The 14,977-nt window shown below is 37.6% G+C and overlaps 1 long non-coding RNA gene and 1 other non-coding gene across 2 annotated transcripts in view; one reads left to right on the plus strand and one right to left on the minus strand.

The window, feature by feature from the left end:
* Positions 1–14,977, minus strand: part of LOC109275704 (uncharacterized) — a 402,869-nt gene that overhangs the window by 142,461 nt on the left and 245,431 nt on the right. The window lies entirely within an intron of this gene.
* On the plus strand, positions 10,760–10,890 carry LOC128777150 (small nucleolar RNA SNORA44). The gene has a single exon (XR_008422346.1). It is a non-coding gene; the product is annotated as a small nucleolar RNA SNORA44 (small nucleolar RNA).

Raw genomic sequence — 14,977 nt, forward strand, 5'->3', positions numbered from 1 at the left:
AACACGGGAAATTCTCATCATCATGACTGCCTTTTTCACAGCATAATGTCCTCTATTCTATGGCTTGCTGCTTGGAATGGAACTATTGTTTTTCTTCAAACACAATTCTCCAGTAGAATCACTTGTACCATCTTTCCCTTTCTCAATAGTAATTGTTTCCTCTCAGCCTATTTTTGCATGCCTTCTTACTGTTACCTCACATCTTTCAGGAATATTTTATAATTCTGCCACTTATCATATGCTTTGTCTCTCTGAGCAATTAATTTCCTTGCTGACATTGCAGAGGTACAGTATTCCCCACATTTGCCACTCACTTAGGCTGAGTTCCTACATCAAGGTAGGGAGAGAACTGGGACTAAACATAGCCCACAACTCTAGACTCCTGGCTCTCTTCTTTCTACTGTAAGACCTTACCTTTTATGTAATAATAAATTACTCTCTCTCCCCCAAATGCACATTTTTTCAAAAGAACCTAAGTAAGAGGGAAATGTATAACCCTCAAGAAATGAATCACTAAAGGTTGTACTAGGAGACATTCTGGACACTTAAATCATTCTCTGTAAGAGGTAGTCTTCCTAACTGTCCTTCCCTGGTCCTGTCTACTCATAAAGAATTTCCAAGAACCTAAACTGTGTAGATTTTTCTACACTACAGTTTTCTCAGAGGGGCTTAAGATTCTTAAAGAAATATTTACTCATTCAACAACCAGTTTGATCACCTATTAATTCCAATCATTCTGATTGCTAGGGGTACAAAAATAAAGACAACTTTGACTATAAAGAGTTCTCAGTTTAGTCTAGAAGGCAGATAGTTGAATGATCATTGTACTATATAACAAATGTTATAGTTGAAGGAAGTCTTGAATGCCAATATGTAGCAAAAGAATCAACCTCTAGGATGGTTAGGGAAATTTTCAAGGTTGACATGGCACCAAAATAGTCTTAAAGGATGAGTTAGGAGTTGGCCAAATGGAAAGAGGGGAAAAGGGAATTGCAATTTGGAACACAAGCAAAGTCATGGAAATATATGTCATCATAATGTATCCAGGGAACTTCAAATGGCTTGATATGGTTATAGGATCAATTATGAAAGAAAAATATAGATAGAAGAGTCTACGAAAGTAGACAAAGAGAAGTCTTGAATGCTAATCTAAGAACTTGAATTTACCCAGCTGTGAACTACTTTCTATTTTCCAGATCCCAATTTAATTAACACTATTTTTATAAAGCAATGAGTGAAAGTTCAGAATTCTAAGAGACACTGAAATCAGATATAAAACTGCCTACTGCCATTTCCATTTGCTGTCTAAAAACATCTGAAATTTAATGTCACCAAACAGAACCGCTTACCCTACCCAATCCATCCCTCTCCATAAAGCTCTTCCCATCTCAATAAATGGCACCACCATCCATCCAGTTGTTTAATCCCAAACCTTAAGCGTCAATCTTGATTCTTCCCTTTCCCTTATTTTCCACTTCCAACGCATCAGCAAGTCCTGACAGCACTACCTCCAACAATTATTCAGGATCCAATGATTTCACATCAGTTTCATGTGCATCACTCAATTCAAGTCTGAGTCTCCCAACTAGAATACAAAAACCTCCTAGCTGTTCTCTTTGCCATGCCTCTTTCCCTCTAATGCTTACTCTCCACAAAGCGGCCACAATGATCTTTTTCTTTCAGATTTATTGAGATGTAATTGACATATAACATTGTGTAAGTTTAAGTTGTACAATGTGTTGAATTGATTCATTTCCACATCACAATATGCTTAACACCATGTGTTAGCTAACACCTCCATCATGTCACATAATTATCATTTCCTTTTTATGATATGGACATTTAAGAGCTACTCTCTAAACAACTTTCAAATATATAATACATTATCATTAACTACAATCACAATGCTTTGCACTAAATACACAAAACTGATTCCTCTTCTAACTACAATGAAATAACCAAAAGAGAAAGAAAACAATCCTATTCATGATAGTATCAAAAACAATAAAAGAGGAATAAATGTAATCAAGGAGGTGAAAGAGCTACACACTGGAAACTACAACTATTTGATGAAAGAAGTTGAATAAGACACACAAGCATACAAAAATGGAAAGATATCCCATTCTCATGGATTGTAAGACTTAATATTGTTAAAATGTCCTTACTAACCCAAAGCCATCTACAGATCCAATGCAATCCTATCAAAATTCCAATTGTATTTGAAATAGAAAAAAAGAAATAGAAATAGAAAAAACAATCAAACAATCCTAAAATTTGTATGGAACCACAAAAGATGCTGAAGAGTCAAGGCAATCCTGAGAAAGCAAAACAAAGCTGGAGGTATCATAGCTCCTGATTTCAAACTACACTACAAAGCTATAGTAATCGAAACAGTATGATGTTGACACAAAAACAGATACATAGACCAATAGAAGAGAATCAAGAGCCCAAAAATACCCTCACATAACAATCAACTAATATTTGACAAGGGGGACAAGAATACACCATGGGGAAGAAATGGTCTCTTCAATAAATGATGGTGGAAAAACTGGACAGTGACGTGCAAAATAATGAAACTGCCTATCTTACACCATACAAAAAATCAAGACAAAATGGATTAAGTATTTGAATATAAGACCTGAAACCATAAAACTGCTAGAAGAAAACATAGGAGATAAGCTCCTTAACATTAGTCTCAGCAACAATTTTTTTGGATATGACACAAAAAGTCAAGTCAACAAAAGCAAAAATAAACAAGTAGGACTACATCAAATTTGAAAACTTCTATACAGCAAAGGAAACCATCAACAAAATGAAATGATAGCCAATGGAATGAGAGAACATACTTACAAATCATGTATCTGATAAGGGGTTAATATTCAAAATATATAAAGAATTCAAACAACTCAATAGCAAAAAGACAATCATTAAAACATGGGCAGAGGAATTGCATATACATTTCTCCAAGGAAGGTACACAAATGGACAACAGTTACACAAAAACGTGATCAGCATCACTAATTATCAGTAAAATGCTGTTAGAATGGCTATAATAAATAAGACAAGAAATGAAAAGTACTGGCAAAGGTGTGGAGAAAGGAAAACTTTTTGTACTGTTGGTGGGAATGTAAGTTGGTACACATACTGTGGAAAACAGTTACTTAAAAAATTAAAAATAGAATTAGCATATGATCCCCCTTTCCCATTTCTAGGTATAGAGCCAAAGGAAATGAAAACAGAATATCAAAGAGATATCTGCATTCTCATGTTTAGCCAAAAATGGAAATAGCTAAATGCTAAATTTCCATCAGTGGATGAATGGATAAACAAGATGTGATGTGATATATATATATAAAATATCATAATATCATACACATAATACCATAATATGATAATATCACATACATATATGATATTATTTGGTCATGAAAAAGAAGGAAATCTTGCCATTTGTCATAACATGGATGGACCTTGAGGGCTAAGTGAAATAAGTCAAAGAAAGACAAACACTATATGATATCACCTGTAAGTGGAATCTGAAAAAGCCAATACCATAGAAATAAAGAATAGAATGATGGTTACCAGGAACTGAGGAGTGGGAAAACTGACAAGATGTTGGTCAAAGGGCACACTGATCTCTTAAATGTATACCAGATAATGCCATTTTGATGCTTAAAACCAGCCCTTGGCCTCTATAAGATTATTTATTTGGAATCTTGATACCTTGGGGTCTTGAACATGAAGTTGATCATCATGGGGTTTTATTCTTTAAGCTACTTGGCTCCTGGTAGGCTTATTATCATGGAGAAAAATAATAACCCTTGAAAAATATTCATTAGACAATCTGGATACTCTCTAGACATGTTAATATTAAACCTTCTGATGATTCCTTCTATTATGAGATGTTAACCTCTGAAACAAGAAGGAAAGGGGTTGAGACAGAAATGGATAATGTTACCATGAATTAGTACATCACATTATCTCCTAAAAACCTCCACTTCTGAAACCGTAATTTAAGCAGAATATATGAGTAATTGGAGGAACATAGTTTTAATGTAGAAATTTAGGAGGACTGCTGACAAAAGGTGTGTGTGTGTGCACGCGTGTATATGGTTACACATTGGGAGAAATCATTCTTTCTTTCTCCCTCCATCCCCCCCCCCATTTCTCTCTCTCTCCCCTTTTTCTTCCTGTGTACACACACACACACACACACACACACACACACACACGCGCGTGCGCGGATATGTTTTCAGATATACCTGTCTTGAAATAACCTAAAGATGGCTTTCAAAGGGATATTCATTGTGAAGCTAACACTGTTTTTCTTTCCAAAATGATTTGTCTTTCTGCTGCTGGTGACTCATTTGATTTCATCACTGGGGAAATTAATTTAATGGCTGTTCACAATTCTGCTTGACATTGTCTTTGTGTCCTATGGTTCTAGAAAGCACTTTGGCAGCACACTCAGTGGATTGATCTTACTTACATTTTGAGTAGCAGATTCCACTACCATTTGATGATTATGAATAACAAAACCAAGAAGGATTATTTAACACTGCCTCATAGTACTTCCCTATTTATCCCTGAAGGATACAGCCTTACAAATAGTCAACAAGCCCAAATACTGCAATGAGATTTAGAAAGCATGAAAATAGCTTCATATGCACCACACGTGTGTTGTATCTTTTTGAACTTTACATAGATTATACTTGAGCATCATCACCCATATAATTTCCTATTTCAGGGTTGGATATTTTATGCCCCAACTTCTCTGTGAGAATGTGCTATATCTTTAAAGGTCAAATGCAAAATTGCTCACATTGATAGCTGCCCTTACAAGCTCCGAATTGTATTTCCTGTAATGGGTAGGAATATAGAGAGTCTTTCCATATAAGTGCTTTGAAAGACCTCTCTAATTTTTCATTTACAGTAATTTTCTAATCTACCTATCACAGATAATAATAACTAAGAATTAAGGAGTTTTAGCATGTAGAGAGAGCTTTGTCCCATAACCTATTCACTTCTCTCAATAAACTCCTCTTAGACAATAAAGCTGAGATTTAAATCCACATTTTTTTATTCTAAGCCCTATGCTCCTTACACTGGAGTTTGTTTACATAAAAGGGTGTAAATTAAGGTCAATGTTTTTAACTCAGTAAAGTGGATGGTATGAAAGCAAAAGATAGGCGACTAAATACCAGAATATTCTACTCAAAACTGAAATACTCAGGGTATGAAACCTTAATCTGTAGAAACTTTAAAAGCCTATCATTTGAAGCAACAAATTTTTCCATATTCTAGAATGGAGATTTCTTTGAGACTTACTGTTAGTTTGCTCTAAGCCAGCTCTCTGGAAGTATGGGTTATCTATCCAACCAAGTGTTCTTCGGGAAAACACTATAGGCACCATTAATCTAAGTGAAGATGTTTTAGAGCCACTACGTGATACATGAGACAGCATAAGTGACATATTTAGAAATGGGGGGGGGGGATTTTTTGAGAAGAGGGTAGATTGAAAGGGAATTGTCTTTCTTTGAAAATGAGAAATTAATAGGAAAAATCTTCTTTTCTCATGTAAATATAGATGACACTATATTTTAACTGATGCTAGATCTTGTGACAATAGTTTTCTTACTAGGTTTAGAGAATTATTTGCAAGAGATGGAGTACAAAGCAGAAAAGCATAATTTACTGATGCTTCCAAACAAACCACACAAAAAGCATAATTAACATTTTCATAGCAATTTAGAGCTTACAAAGAAGGTTTCCTTTTTTAACAAAATATTGTTTCATTGAATAATATAAATGAGGAACGATATCCACTTCTGTGCACTGCAATCTACGAGTTCTGAGAGAGATTCAGTGAGAGGTGGATGTTCTGCAGGCCAGAGCTTCTGATTCTGGATCCTTCTTGCCTGCCACTGAACACAGCGATTGCCCCCATCGATTTAAACAAACTGGAAAAGGGAAATACTTTTTGGCCCTCAACTTTTGAAGGTCCCCAGTGTGTCCTGGCATTTCTACATCTTACCAATTTGTTCAATGACCTTTTTGATAGGCTGTGTTGTTTCCTAAAGCAATATTTATTTGGTGTTGGTCAAATACATGTTGAGGAGCAGAAAGGAGGAGACACAGTGGTTCTATTTTTTTCAGAAATTTCCCCTTCTTTCTCCAGCCTATTAGGGAGAGGCCTGAACATGCAGCTCTGGGAAAGATTGCTTTGTCTCTCAGTTTCCAAAAGTACCAGAAAAAGGTGTAAAAATGGGGGGGGGGGGATTAAAGTCCTGTGTTTGAGTAAATTTAAACAAAGCATACATACTTCAGCTCTTCATTTGTACATCTTTTAGAGACTGGCTTCATTAAATGTAATAGTATCTGTGAGAGTACATTATACTCTGCAGTGTTTACAGTGACCAGTACGACCACAGCCACAGCCACCCTGCCCAAGATCCCTCACTATATACTATAAAAGTAGCTAACAAGTGTCATCTTGCCCACCAGCTCCATTCAATCAGGAGTGGCTTGCTGGGACTCTGTGTGGAGAAAGTTTCTGAGACTACACCCAGGCACTGAGGGAAAATACAGTAATAGCCCTTATGTGAAGACATTATGAATGGAGAATGATCACATAGGTGTCAGACATTGGCCATCTCAGGCATAGATATACTAGTTAAAATATTAATAAGGACTCAAAGATCTATCATAGTTCGCAACAATCACATCATCTGTGGCCACTCTGTAGCCCAGAATATAACCACAAGTTTAAAAAATAAAATTTTGTTGAACTAGAATAAACAACCTGGAAAAATTTCTCAATGAGCTTTCTCTCACAATCCAATCTTCTACCAACAACTTTTCCTTAAATTTCAAAGCTAACATTTTCATATAATTCAAGTTGGAAGGAAATGAAGGGATCATTTTTGCTTTGGTAGCTTCTCACCATCCTTAATCTTGTATCCCCCAAATTAAATTCTAATAAAGCTTGTTCAAATTACTTATTTAAAAAACTCCCCAGGCTATGGGGAGCCTGGGTGGCTCAGTCACTTAAGTGTCTGACTTCAGCTCAGGTCATGATCACATGGTTTGTGAGCCCCAGCCTCACATCAGGCTCTGTGCTGACAGCTCAGAGCCTGGAGCCTGCTTTGGATTCTGTGTCTCCCTCTCTCTCTGCCCCTCCCCCACTCACACTCTGTCTCTGTCTCTCTTAAAAATAAATAAACATTAAAAATTTTTTTCTTTCAATCCCCAGTCTAAAGGAATCAAAATAGCATTAGACGTGCTTACACTTCCTAGCCCTCTTCTCTCAGGATATAGATAGGGCTGCCAACAACATGATCAGAAAGAAGGAAGATGGGTACAATACCCACCCCTAATTCTTCGAATTCACCACCCTTATTAACAACACATTAAATGGGGGGAAATAGGAGAGCAACACAAGAATACCAGCTTTACCCCAGAGTTACGATCTGCCTCTGCAGGAAGGTAATTCAAGAGATTAATTCACTACTGAGATGAAAAACTTGATGATTTTTTTCTCCCTCTTTTGCTCCCTTACTATCTTTTGCGGTCCAAAAGACCTTTTCTAAGGTTTATGTACAGTTGTCAGATTTTAAGCTGTACTCTTATAGTTGGAAATTAAATTGCAAAACAACCTTCCCCCCGTCACCCCTGCAAATGCTTGAAATTTGTTCTTACAAAATGATATCCTTTTAAATATAATTTCATCCAATGTGACTTGTTGCAAGTAATTTCTCTAGTGAGAAAAGTCACATATCAGTTCCTTTCCTTGCCTTTGGAAATGTCTTTGCTAACAGAGATGCTCAAAATGACCTTGGTGTCAATCAAGTAGTACCTGCTGGCTGATGAAAATTACCTTTGACCTGCATCTCAGGAAGAGGGAGATGCAATGAGCTTGAATTTATTTCAAAGGTACCAATACACATTCCAGAGACTTGAGCAAAAGTGTATGTGGGAGATCTAAAGGAGCTACTAAATTTAGCCCAAGTTCAAACATATGTTCATCTTATACTATCATGCTCTGGTTTTTTTTTTTTTTAAATATTAACCAAAGTTTAATTCCGTGCAAATTAAACATAAATATTTTTGATGATGAAAATTTCTCAACCAAACACACTTTGAAGTATGAAGTCAAGTAGAAATAGGTATCTTCACAAATGTTGACATGATTGGGTTATTTATTTTTAATCCCCAGATCCCCAGATTGAGAATGTTTCTACCTTGCTGACCACAGCTATGGATTGAATCAAACTTTTTATACAAATGTATAAAAGTTGCAAATAATATTCCTCAAGGAATTAACAATGGAAGTGGTGAGATGAGTCTAATACACATGAAATGATTAGGGAATAATATGAGTTAGTATAATTAAGTATACTCAGAAGACAACTTTATAGGGAATGAGAAAAATGAAAGACAAACTATCAAAGTCTTCATGGAGGTGAAAGAAATACTACATATAGAAAGATTATTAAGATTTGAATTAGTAGATGGGGCGCCTGGGTGGCTCAGTCCATTAGGCGTCCAACTGCAGCTCAGGTCATGATCTTGCAGTTTGTGAGTTCGAGCCCCGCGTCGAGCACGGGCTCGCCCAGTGCTGACGGCTGGGACCCTGGAGCCTGCTTCAGATTCTGTGTCTCCCTCTCTCTCTGCCCCTTCCCTGCTCATGCTCTGTCTCTCACTCTCTCAAAAATAAACATTAAAAAAAATTAAAAAAAGATTTGAATCAGAAGGGCAAGGAAAAAGGGAGATGAGAGACCGTTTGCTGAGGTTACTGCCCAAAACTATAATCTTTTTAAGTTGTATTTTATTGATTCTAAGACAATAAAGGCCTTAAATTCCTAAGATCTTATTTTACATTTGAGTGTCTCAGAAACTAGGATGCAAATTCCAATCAATGCCATGTCTTAGTCTAATTGACATTGATTTTCTATCAAGATGGTACCATAATGGTCCTTAGTGGTTTGTCCTTGGGTTGGTGATATCTGATATCCAAAGATACAGAAAACCTATAAACATCTTATAACCTAAATAACAGAAGCAGTAAAGATTGGATGATCTTTTGAATAACACTGTTGTAAGGCTGCATGACCCTGGTTTGTGATTTACCTTTCTTTGATTCCATTACATTCAAACCTGATTCCAGCACCTACCAGGAGCAAAAATGTGCTAGTTATCAGCTCATTGCCTCTCAGTCCCAAATCCACCTTTCCTTGTCTACTGCAATACTGAAACATTTCTCCCCTGCCAGCTGGCACAATGCTAATCTTTGTCAATAGAGGACATGTGAGGGAGCTGGGAGGAGGAAGGTTTTTTCCTCCTGGTTCTGGTGTGTTAATTTTTCCTACTCCTGCTGCACTGGGCTGGTAGTCAGGACGCCCAGTGAAACTCACCCCTAATGAGTCTCCTGCAGGTAACTGCCTACAGAAGAACAATTTACAGGCCCCCTGGCTCTCTGAAGGTGAGGTCTATGATGTGTCCTGCTGGTTTCATACTGTGTCTTCCTGGTGACAGAATCCTGGTGATGGTTTCCCAGGAAATTGAATACCATCCCCCTCCCCTGGGAGGCTTCCTGGTGAATACCATTGACACCCCCGCAGACAGATTCCTTCTTTGGGATTAAAATGGATTCCATACACCAATTAGCTTTCTCATTTAAGGCCCAGCAGTGAGAACAAAGTTAAAGGTGTGTGTTTGGATTGGGGTTGGGGGATAAGGAGTAGAATGAATTGACTGGAAAAGCAAGAAGTCAATGAACAGATATATGTGCATGATTGTCAAGGTGTTTCTAATTATCTCAAACCACCTAGAAAGCCCTTCTTGCCTAACTTCTTTGCTCAGAGATGAACCTCATTATCAGAGCAGTCATTGTCTTTTAATCCTGATCCTAGACAGAAGCCATCCTGATGCATTTAGATACAACATAAAAGATCCTTCCACCACTAGCAACTTTTTTCATCCAGGAAACATCCAGATGTTTCAAAAAAACAGATATTTAACATTGGAGAAATAAAACAGTTGTTTGACAGTTGATTTAATGTTTCTTTTTTTCATCCAGATGTTTTAGTATCTCATACATATTTTCTAATTATTTTGGAGCAATATTTCTTTGCACAGCTTGGCATTTTGAAGGTTGTATTGTTTTAACATTGAAAAGTACAATAAATATGAGAGTAAGAAATGAAATGATTTTTGTTTCTAACTGAAAAATATATTGAGCAAATTCATGGCTCTAAAGAGAAAGAAAGGATTAGCACGGGTAAATTACTATCATTTTCCTTTATATTTAGACTTTAACTTTCCCTTATATTTGTGGATTAGATTGTAAGATATTTGAACTTCTGAAGGACGTTATAAGGCATTATAAGGTACTATATTACTTTCATATAATAGTCCCTTCCTTATCTATCACTTTAAAAATAGTATACAAATTAAGACTAAAATTTCTTGAAATTCTAAACCTCTCCCTGAACATGAAAACTCTTTAATCTTAAAAATAAAATTCTAGGGGCGCCTGGGTGGCTCAGTCGGTTAAGCGGCTGACTTCAGCTCAGGTCACCATCTCACAGTCTGTGAGTTCGAGCCCCGCGTCAGGCTCTGTGCTGACAGCTCGGAGCCTGGAGCCTGCTTCGGATACTGTGTCTCCCTCTCTCTCTGACCTCTCCTGTTCATGCTCTGTCTCTCTCTGTCTCAAAAATGAATAAACATTAAAAAAAATTAAATAAAAATAAAATTCTATTCAGCATGGTTCCAAGAGCTGCGGCCAGTTGTGGCCATGGGATCTCCACCTGCATGCAAGAGCAACTTGAAGAGACTCTGACAACACAGGTCAGCATGATACCTACAGCTGTCACTCCCCTTTCTTATAACAACTCAGGACCTGGGCTGGATGCCGCCTACCTGAGTCCAGTCGTTTCCATAAACTTCCAAGTAGATGGGTGTATTGAATCAACTTTTTGGATTAGAGAAAAATAAATAAATAAATAAAATAAAGTTCTATTTTACTTACATCATCCTCCTTCAAATAGATAGTTGGCTTACTCATGAATGACCTTGTTTCTATCTGATCCATTTTTTTTTCATTTCCTGAATTAATTTTTTTGTTAATTAAATGGAATGGGTGTCAGGATATCATCTCTGGGCCTTCCGTATCCTTATTCTCTTTTCTTTCCCTGTATTTCTTAAAGTCATAGATAGAAGAACTCAAAAAAAGGCATTTGTGAGTTTGCGGAAAAGACCTGTTTACATTGAACAAGAAGAAGGTTTCATTCAGATACTCTAAAAATAAACTCAGGATGGTTACTTTATCCATTCTTGAGGAGCCATTTTAAGTCCAGAGCCAAGGACAGGAGCAGAAGGCTCTTACTCTGGTTTTATTGTGTTCAGTGTGTTTTGGATGAGCTAAAGCAGGGAAATATAGACTAATCTTTCCCAGCTGGAGATCATCGGTGAGATGAGTCAAAATCCAGAAATTCATTTTATACACGCACACACACCACTTTGTGCACATATTCACAAGATATTCACATTTGTAATTCCATTTAGAACCGTACTATATTGCCAATCTTGCCAACACTGTGATATAGACATTCCAATGCTCTAAAAAGGCGTATGAGAACATCACATCTTTTTCCACTGCTTTCTCTAACAAGAATGATGCTGGTGATTCTCTGAATGTAAGAGAGGCAAAAGATACACCCTACCATCTGCTGCACTTGTTAATGAATGTGTTGCCATCACAGAACATAACAATGGGAAAGAACCTTGGAGAATGACTATTTCTTCCATGAAAACTGGAAAATTAAAGGTAAATGGGAGTGGATGATTTTCCCAAGGTCTCCCCAGGAAGTTAGTGGCAGAGCATGAAACAGAATGTCTCTACTCAATGGCTCTTTTGTAGCACAAAGTACAATGGCTAACTAGCTTTTAGTTGTAACTAAAAACGTGCTCTATCTTCCTTAAGTAATGTTAATATCGTCCAAGGATTTTTTCCTACCTTACTAAGATCATTCTCAAAAAATATTATTTTGTCAAACTATTCAGATTTATTTAGACTTAGATTTCCTTATCACCAATAAGGAAACAATGAGGTGTGCTAATAAGTGTCAGTTGATGAGGAAAGATGAAATGTGATCAATGACTTCTGATGATAAAAATATATATATGAGCAATTTTGAGATTATACATGCAGAGTTTCTGGAAAGTCCCTGGACATCACCTCTGAACCGGCTTGTCTACTGAAGTAGAAATCCCACTATTAATGGCTCCTTTGAGATATTTAGTTCATACCAAAATCAAAATACTTTCTTATGGGCAGAGAGATTCACAGGAATCAGGAGGGTCATGAGGCAGCACTGTGTCACTGTTCTCTTGAGCAATTGAGAAAGGATATATACTATCTGTACACAAAAATAGCTAAAATGAAGCAGCAGAATGGGATCATGTCCTAAGTATATTGCACTTACATATGACTTTTTTTTTTATTTTTTTTATCTTTATTTATTTTTGAGAGAGACAGAGACAGAATGTGAGTGGGTTGGGGCAGAGAGAGAGGGAGACACAGAATCCGAAGCAGGCTCCAGGCTCTGAGCTGTCAGCACAGAGCCCGATGCGGGGCTTGAACCCACAAGCTGTGAGATCGTGACCTGAGCCGAAGTCGGACGCTCAACTGACTGAGCCCCCCAGGTGCCCCACATATGACTTTAAAGAAGCCCCCCTTCTCCCCCCAAAACACACACATTTGCGCATGCACGCACGCGCACACACACACACGGAACTCCACTGTCTCATTTAATATTCACAATAACAAATAAGTCTTTTCACATGTATTAATGTTAAAGAGACTGAAAATATAACAAGTTGAATATACCCATGAAGCAAGTAGGAATACTTCAGAATTCTCCATTGATACCCAATTCACTACCAGGGACTTAACAATAATTTCAAAACACATTTGTTGGCATACCCAAACTTCCGTTGCAGACTCTTCTTTAGTTCATCTCTTCAGTCTAGGTCAGGGTGTGTCAAATGTTAGTACACATAAGAATTACTTGCTATAAACTTTAAAATGCATTACAAATATAAAACTATGTATACCATACCTTACAGAAAAATTTAGGATTTTCAAGGGCAATTTTGACCACTTGCAATTTTTGCCTTACACCTTAGACTTTGAAATCTCTGCTGCAGGTAAAATGCATCTCCATCAGCTGTGCAGGTGAAGCAAGAGCTGGAAATGTGGAAGCATGACACAGATGGAGGTGTTCACATTTTGTCTATAATTTGGGGGAATTGTGGAGATTGTTGAGCAAGTGAGTGATGTGGCAAAATGTGTTTTAAGAAAATTAGCCTGGTGACTTTGAAAGAGATGTGCTGGAAAGGTGAAGTTGGGGGGGGTAGGCTGGAAGAAGGGTTACCAGTGTGCAGATCATTTCAATGGTGTGGGTGTGAGACACAGAAGCCCTAAATGCAGATGGTCGTAGAAATGTAAAGGAAGCAAGAAGCATTGCAAAGGAAGATCCTGATATCTGACTGGACATGAATGGAAATACCACTAATGTAGCATAGTTATTAAAAGCAACGACTTTCCCATTTTACAGATCAGGATCAAATTCCAGTTCCCACCACCATCTAGCTGTGTGATCACAAACATTTACTTAAAACTCCCCGTAATGATTCCTTTTATGTATCAACTTCACTGGGCCATGAGGTGTCCAAACAACTGGGTTGCCTGTGAGGGCGTTCCTGGAGAAGATGAATACTTGATATTTATCTGTAGACTCAGAAAAGACACTGTTCTCCTTAATGTAGGTGTGCCTCTTCCAATCAATTAAAAGCCTAAATAGAATAAAACAGCCAGGGAAGAGTGAACTCCTCCTGCCTGACTGCCTTGAGCTGGAAGACTGGTTTTTTTTCTAGCCTTCAGATTTGAACAGAGCCTGCAAGTTTTCACACGAGAACTACACATCGGCTCTCCTGGATCTCCAGCTTGCCAAGTGCAGATCTCAGGACTTCTCAGCCTCCATAATCACATGAGCCAATTCCTTATAGTAAATATATTACATGAGTATATAATATGTACATATTATATACCAGCATTTGATTGGTTCTGTTTCCCTAGAGAACCTTGGCTAATATACTCGCTAAGCTTCATTTTCTTTATATGTACAATGATCTCAATAAATTTACCCACAGTGCCAATATGAAGATTAAAGTGAAGTAAGGTAGGTGTGTGTGGCATTTAAAAAAAAAACAACATTAATTGAAAAATTAAGCTTGTTTAAGTGATGTAGAATTACTTTAATATGTAGGTTCCTTTCTTTCTTTCTTTCTTTCTCTTTCTTTCTGTTTTGAGAGAGAGAGTGCGCATGTGGAGGGGAAGGGCAGAGGGAAAGGGAGAGAGAGAATCTTAAGCACAATCCAAGCCCAGCACAGAGTCCGACTGATGCAGGGCTTGATCTCATGACATTGAGATCATGACCTGAGCTGAAATCAAGAGTCAGACGCTTAACAAACTGAGCCATCCAATTAGATGCCCCTACTATATAGATCTCTTATGTAGTAAACAACTCCTAAGAGTATGTAGGGTCTAGGGAGAGAAGAGAGATCCAGATGTGTGACAAGCATTTCCATGAACCCTTCAATGTGCCCTGAACTGTGCTTCAGGTTAATAAGGTCTTCAAAATAACTGCAGAAGGATAGGAGGAAATAGCTTGTGATTACGTAGTTGCACTACAAAACTAATCAGAAGTGGATCCTGAAGCTGCTAGAAGGATGTACCACAACCTGAGAGTGACCTCAGTTCAATAGAGTAGCTGAGGTGTCCCACCCACCTTCGGGTCCCTTCTCATGGATGGACTTGATATCGAAACACAAACTCAATTCCAATCATACTTTTATGCTCACTGAAACCTCCTTCTCCCCACTTGCGAACCTCCAGCTTGAGAGACCTCTCTGCG

Source organism: Panthera pardus, unplaced genomic scaffold, assembly GCF_024362965.1.
Source record: "Panthera pardus isolate Hobbes unplaced genomic scaffold, ASM2436296v1 HiC_scaffold_15, whole genome shotgun sequence".
Lineage (NCBI taxonomy): Eukaryota > Metazoa > Chordata > Mammalia > Carnivora > Felidae > Panthera > Panthera pardus.